The 7097-nt window shown below is 39.5% G+C and overlaps 1 long non-coding RNA gene across 1 annotated transcript; it reads right to left on the reverse strand.

Moving 5' to 3' along the window:
- Positions 1-2724: 2724 nt before the first annotated feature.
- LOC122867005 lies at positions 2725-5643 on the reverse strand. Its single transcript, XR_006375843.1, has 5 exons — positions 4909-5643; positions 4238-4307; positions 3971-4122; positions 3156-3295; positions 2725-2956 (listed from the first exon to the last, which is right to left on the reverse strand). It is a non-coding gene; the product is annotated as an uncharacterized LOC122867005 (long non-coding RNA).
- Between the last annotated feature and the right edge of the window lie 1454 nt (positions 5644-7097).

Genomic DNA, 7097 nt, shown 5'->3' on the forward strand with positions numbered 1-7097 from the left:
CGAGAGCGAGATATGATGTTTAATGATCATTTAAAATACATAATTTGCACAAACAATGAAAAGTATAACTAATTATTGACAAATCAGAACAACTTGTGATTTAAAAAAATATTTTTACAAATGATCAGATTAAATTGATACATTTTAAACGGTTATTTTTGTCCTCTTGTGTCCAGCTCACCAGCTGCTTAAAAGACATGATGACGAGTACATGATTGATCAATGTCAATCTAGCTGGGCTTGTTTTTGTTTGTTTTTGATCAAAATGTTGCTGTATGTCATGTCACCACAGAGTACTAGTGAGTTGACATATCTGCACACCTAAAATTCTTCTCAGCAGGAGCAAAAAGAAAAAGGCAAAACTGTGAGAGCAGTGCAGTGTACATGGAGTTCCTCCACTGCAGAGTACTAAACAACTGAAAGTGTTATTTGGCTTAAATGTCCAACTGTCATGAATATCTGGATGAGTATGCCCTCTGTGGACAGCAGGGTACTTTTCTCATCTATAAAGATAAATCTCTGTTACTGGCACAATCACACATTGAAGTTACTGGCTTTTGTAGTGTATACCTCCATGTTGTCAATATTGGCAATATTTGACAATCATGCTCTCACTGCTATGTTGTCAAAATTATGTAGACAAGCTCAGAAGGGCAATTAGCCAAAGTATATGTAAATGACTGTCAATGAGGCAAAATTTATTTTCTCAGTTTGGACACATTTTTATGATTAACTTGCTTGACAACAACACAAACAGTATCTGCTTCATTCTCTTGGAAAGAGCCTTTTTACTCCTATAACTGATTTCCCACATTCTGTGTCTTGCTGGTTGCAGAACATTGAAGCCACGTCACAATGATAATGCTGTCATTTGCATCAAGTACAAACAATTTCCAGGTTACTCAGCTTAGATAACTCTTCAAGGAAAATTCAACCTACTCATGCTACAATATTAGATTTCAATTTGTGATGTTCGATGAACATGTGAATGTTTATAGTACAGTGAAATATTCAAAGCCGAGATGCTATTGGCTGTGTTGCATATGGAGCATTGCATCAAATAGAAAATCAGATTTATTGTGCATCATTTTATACACATTTCCCTGTAATTCATATGTTCAGGACATATTTTGGAACTCGTGCAGTAATGATGAACCCATTGATGTGTTAAAGAGGTTACCCAGAAATCATGGCTCGATAACGCACTGGAGCCACCGAGCATGGCCCCTCCCCTAATACTATATAATAACTAGAGCGTATTAGCATCAGTGATGTGCACGCTCAATCCAGAGTTAATGTTATTGCCGTTAGTTACTACAGCCTACTGGTTACTAGCTAGCTATGCCTTCGTCCCGCCAATGCATATTCCCTGGATGCAAGAATTTACAAAACAGCTCGGCCTCCTTATTTAAATTTCCCAAGAATTATGAGATCAAGAAGAGGTGGATTGATTTTGTGAAGAGCCAATTTGATGGAGAGTTGAGGATCACCACCAACACCCGCCTCCGCAGTGAACATTTTACATTTGATAGTTTTACAAACTAGACAACTGGGATTCACTGATAATCTGCTGTTACTGGTGAATGGGGCCGAACTGATTATCTCCCGCCCCGGCCTTCATCCATACGTGCCCACCAATGAGTGTAAGTTGTCTTGTGTGCTTATGTTTTAATTATAGTAGGTAGTCCACAGTAACTTTACTAAATTTTGCAACCCCATAATGTGATTTTTACATTGTGTAATCTTAGCCTAACATCATTTTCATGTAAGCTAGCTAACGTTACTGCATGTAATGTTATATTGGAATCCATCGGAAAATACACTGCTAATCCACAAAAGATGGGTAATATTTTATGTGCATCATTATAGCTATGGCAAGGAATTATATGTACATGGGGATGGCAAACATGTACCAAGGGAGACGTGCCTTCCAAGGAGGGTGTAAAATTAGCTAACCAAAAGCGGGTGATTATTTTGCTTTGGAATGTAGATCGTAGAAAAGGTTTCAGTCGTAGTCATCTGGAGACTGTTTTCAGAATCACGACATTTCGGCTCCCATCCGGAAGTCATTCTCAATTGTGAGAACAGGAGAACAATCAACAGGAGATCAGGGACTGAACAAAGGGAGACGTGTATTAACAGAATTTGGAATGTAGAATTACGAACCTTCCAGCCACAGTGGCGGGTAACGTTAGTTTTTAGTGGGGCAAGGTAAAAAACAAAAGACAGCACCGGAGCATCAGCCGCGAAGTGAAAATATTCAATAAACTGAGACAGAGAGAGAAAGACATGGAGAGAGAGAGAGAGAGTTTGATTTTACTTGCCCAAAGCAGGTTAAAATTTTGAGTTGTCATGTAATTTTATGCATGCAGCATACATGTTTTAGTCATTTCACTAAACTTAATTTCACAACTAAAGCTACTGCTCAGCTGTTATTGTCCCCCACAGTGGAAAAATGAGGTGGGTTATGAGTAATTGGAAAACTGCTATCCAGTTTTACCAAGTTGTCTTTTGTTTATATGCATTAGTATGTTTGACTTATTAGACAAGTAATTACAACTGTTATCTGTTCACAAAGCAGTCCCTTCCAAACACAAGAGAGACAGAGTGCCAGTGTGACAACATGCAGAAAGTCACCAGAGAAGTTGGATGTCAGACAGACCGCTTTGTGGGGAAAAGGACTGTGGCCACACAATTGTCTAAAAGAACACTAAGCAACAGAAAGAATACAGGTATGTTGAGAGGTCAGGTTCTTAGTTTGTCTTTGTGAATGTCTGTGATGTTAAGAGACAGATCACACACAGATCCTGTCACACTCATGGAATGCAGCTCACACTGATGTTACTACTGTGGTAAGAACCTAAACCCTTTCACACAGACAGTAAGGTTCTTCATCTTTGTCTTCCTCCAGCCTACCTCCTGCCTCAGTCCATCCTTGCACTAGCGCCTCACCAGCCTCCATTTCAAAAATGTAAGTTGTGACACACATAAAAACATGTCATTACTCAAAAACTGATTGACAGCTGTCCAAGACTTCTATGAAATGTATTAAAAGTGTATTGAATAAATAATTGTGTACATAAAACATTACCAAACAATTAAAATATAAAAGACTTTAAATTTAAATGGGAGGTTTAAAGCCTGTGTACTCCTACCTGTGTAGTCCCCTTCTTCATCCGGGTACTCCTGATGAATATGGAGCACAACACAAGAAGGTATGACAACCCTGTTGTGCTTTCCCAGGTATCCCCAGCACCAGGAAACAAAACATCTGTAGGCCAGGTAGCGAGCATGACTGTAATGACAAAATAACAACAAAATGTCATGTCATGTGGCAATTTTATATACAGTGTATCAGATCCTACTTAGTGGGCATCACCTGAAGCTTCTGGATCCATGCTCTTCACTTATGTTTTACAATCTACATTTTGTCATCATAGTTGTATATACTATGATTTTCTATTGTGAATCTCTTCTGTACACGACATCTATTGCATGTCTGTCTGTCCTGGGAGAGGGATCCCTCCTCTGCTGCTCTTCCTGAGGTTTCTGTCTTTTTTTTTTACTTGTTAAAAGGTTTTTTGGGGAGTTTTTCCTTATTCGAATTGAGGGTCTAAGGTCAGAGGGTGTCGTATATTGTACAGATTCTAAAGCCTTTTGAGGCAAATTGTGATTTGTGATATTGGGCTATATAAATAAAATTGACTTTACTTGACTAATTAAAGCAAATTATGTTGTTTTCAGTGTGCATTGATCCTCAAGATACTGTAACGTAGTGTACCCTCCCATAGATTATTTATACACAGATCCATGTATACATTAATCAACATCACTAATATGATTGCATAAACAGTGCGATTTGAGGTTCTTGAGTCCTAAACCTTATCAGTTTTTTAAAGACAGGCATATCATTTGATCAACACAAATGTAATTTCTACACATTCAAAATTTAAAAAAATGTCTTACTTACTTACTTTCCTTCATCTCCAGTGGCCCATGGTCTGCCTGGTAGGTTTTTATGGCATTTTGCAAGGAGTAGGGGTTCAGGCAGACAGGCTCAAGGCCTGGAGGAAGAGTCATGCACTGTGGCTCTTCAGGAAGCTCTCCACATCTATTTTGAACCTGTTGGAGTATGTGTTATAAAGTGTTTTAGTGCTAGACATCTAATACTCTACTGGTTGTGTATTCATACATTTAATGATCATTGTGGAAGATACATTTGTTTATCTTTACATACAGCATTAAGGTCTTTGCAGCAGACATTCTCATCCTATGTGGGCATTGTCCTGCATTCTCCACAGGTGTACCTGTACAATATAGTTTAATTCAGTGTGACTAAAAATATTGTCAGTCATTTGAGTTGTCAATTCTATAATATGAACAACTGTACATAAAAGTTATCCGGACAGTTTAGAGCATATTCTGTTGCTCAGCTTGTGTGATTTGCAATGATGACATTCAACAATCCACACTAAAGCAGTCAGAAGACTGGAACTATGTGTAGCTGAAGATGGGCTTTAAATGAAAGAAAAAAAAAATCAAGTGTCTTATGTAGAGTCTGGCCACCACGAGCCTCCAGAACAGCTTCAGTGCTACTGTGGATCCACAAGATATTCCCTCATTTATACACACACACACACACACACACACACATATATACTTGGTGGTGGAGAACACTGTGTTACCATTAGTCCTAGTCCTTAATATTTTAATATGTAACATAACTAAAACCATGATGGCTGTTAGTTTGATCTGTGACAGACAAATAATAATAATTAACATAATCTGCTAAAGTGGTAAAATATGTTTTATTCTATTATTTATTGATCGCCTAACTTTATTTGGCTAGTCATGCTTGCCATGCTAGTTATATATTGCTAACTTGCATAAAAGGAAGAAAACAATTACCCTTCTGTTGCAGACTGAGAGGGACGAGGTTGATTCTCGAGTAGCTGGTCATTGTCCTCTGAACTGGATTCTGGCTCTGGAGGCTCAAACTTGTATGGCTGTGTGAATCCAATTAAGCTGCTGGAGGGAGCATCTATTTTTGTTGTAGCTATTTGACAGTTAAGAAGGGCGCAGCTTTCCTGCGAGTGGACGTGGTTTCAGCGCCCTCAGTGGACACACCTGAAGCATTTGAGAGCAGAGAATACTGCTCATTTTTTCAAGATTTTGATAACTTATTTTTCTTACTTGGTGATTTTTTTAATCATTAAAATTTGGCTGGGTGGTTAATAACACAGTTTTCTGTGGTGTGACAAACTCACATACATATTTATTATTGCTTTATATGGACTCTCTTTCTGGAACTGAAAAACCAAGAGTTTCACCTTATCTCAGTGTTAACAACCTGAAACAGGGCCCCGAACTAAATTATCTAACGTGAGCTAGCTTGTACGCCACTGCCACAGCTAGCACTAACGTTAGCAAACTGTAGGTAATGCCAGTAAGTAAGACAATGGTGAACCCGATCCTAAATCACGACCATTGGGTTAACTAAAGGTGCTCCACCTTGTCATTCACCTCCTGGTAGAAGCCAACTTGTTTTCTCCTGTTGTACAGATGGCTCTTGTTTAGCCTCCTTTCAGTAGCTTACAGACTGTAGTTCTGTCAGCTCATGTGAGGGAATCTTGCCACCTGCTGGTGTAGCTAGTAACTGCACCTCAATTTACATTTTCAGGGAAGTCACAAATGTCACGTGGCCCATAAGCTGACAGGAAGCAATCTACAAATGTTCAAAACCCATTTCACATGTAAAAATGGATCCACAAATGTGTAAATTTCACTTTACATGTATTTTTGTGGTGAAACTATTTAAATTTGTAAAATCTATACAATTTTTATGTGAAATTAAAATACGTTTTTACAGAGTAAGTTTTGCATATTTGCAAATCACTCTGTATTTTTGTAGATATGACTTTACACAACACAAATACAAATACATGTTTGTAGATAGTGAGGTATGTGTATTATGGTACACATTTGTGGATTTTTTCTACAGATTGCTGCTGTAAAAAATGGACAAAAATCCACAAATGTGCAATTACATATTTGTTGACAATTAAATATTTGTGTATTATGTCTTCTGTGGGTTACAAATAATAAAGTCAAATAAAAACTTCCATAAAGAAACATTCACATTGACCTCCCCCTTCTCCCCAGAGTCATTTTCCACTGGCAGTTCTTTTTCCTGCAGTAGGTCCATGAGTACTGGTAAATCCCATCCCAGGATGGCATCTACCGACAAGTTTTCCATGTCTCCAGGGATGTGGAGAACTTGGTCAGCAGCACTGCTTTCAAGTCTGTATATCAGTGGGCTCTCTCCTTGTTCAATGCCTTCCCAGACAGCAGTGGAATAAGTCATCAAACTCACTCACTCTATGGCTATTTCCACGTTTTGGCAATGTGCTCAAAACATAACAAATAATTCTCAATGTCCTCACCCATCTAATATTGCAGAATTTATGTCTCAGTATAGTGCCTCCACTCTGGCCTTGGCTGGTCAGATCTGCTGCTGAAGTCTTGAAACCAGAGAGGGGGTGCCTCTGACGGTGTATCCAGGTGAACAAGCCAGCAAGTCTGGGACTGCTTGCTGTCACTGTGCTTGGAATTGCAGCAGCGACTGGCCGATTCGGAGCAGGTGCTGCTTGGGCAACATTTTGACGTGGTTGGGTGGCAGGTTGAGGCAACTGGTCAGTCAGTGGAAGAGAGGCCCTAAGGCCTCTGATCTCTGCCAAAATGTGCTGCTCTTTCTCCTTTGCTGTGCTGCCAAGAAGTCTCTCATCATTGTCAGTAGTTCTCCCCCTGGTCCACCTGTTGACACTGGGGCAGTAGGGGCTGCCCCAGACCAGTCCTACGGCATAATCTTCTGATGATGACAATGATGAAGGCACTGTCTCCCAAGCTGGGTTGGTATCAGCTGTTGCCATCTCCTCATGCTGCTTTCGCCACTGGGAACGCAGTCCTGTGTGCTACCTTGGAAGGCGGGTTATCTTCTTCCGACTAGCCAGTTTGATATAGAACACTGCGACGCATTTGTATATTTGGTTTTGTTTTCTGTATTTGCAGCGTGTTTTCTAAATGCTGCACGTGTTGTC

Source organism: Siniperca chuatsi, linkage group LG19 (assembly GCF_020085105.1).
Source record: "Siniperca chuatsi isolate FFG_IHB_CAS linkage group LG19, ASM2008510v1, whole genome shotgun sequence".
NCBI lineage: Eukaryota > Metazoa > Chordata > Actinopteri > Centrarchiformes > Sinipercidae > Siniperca > Siniperca chuatsi.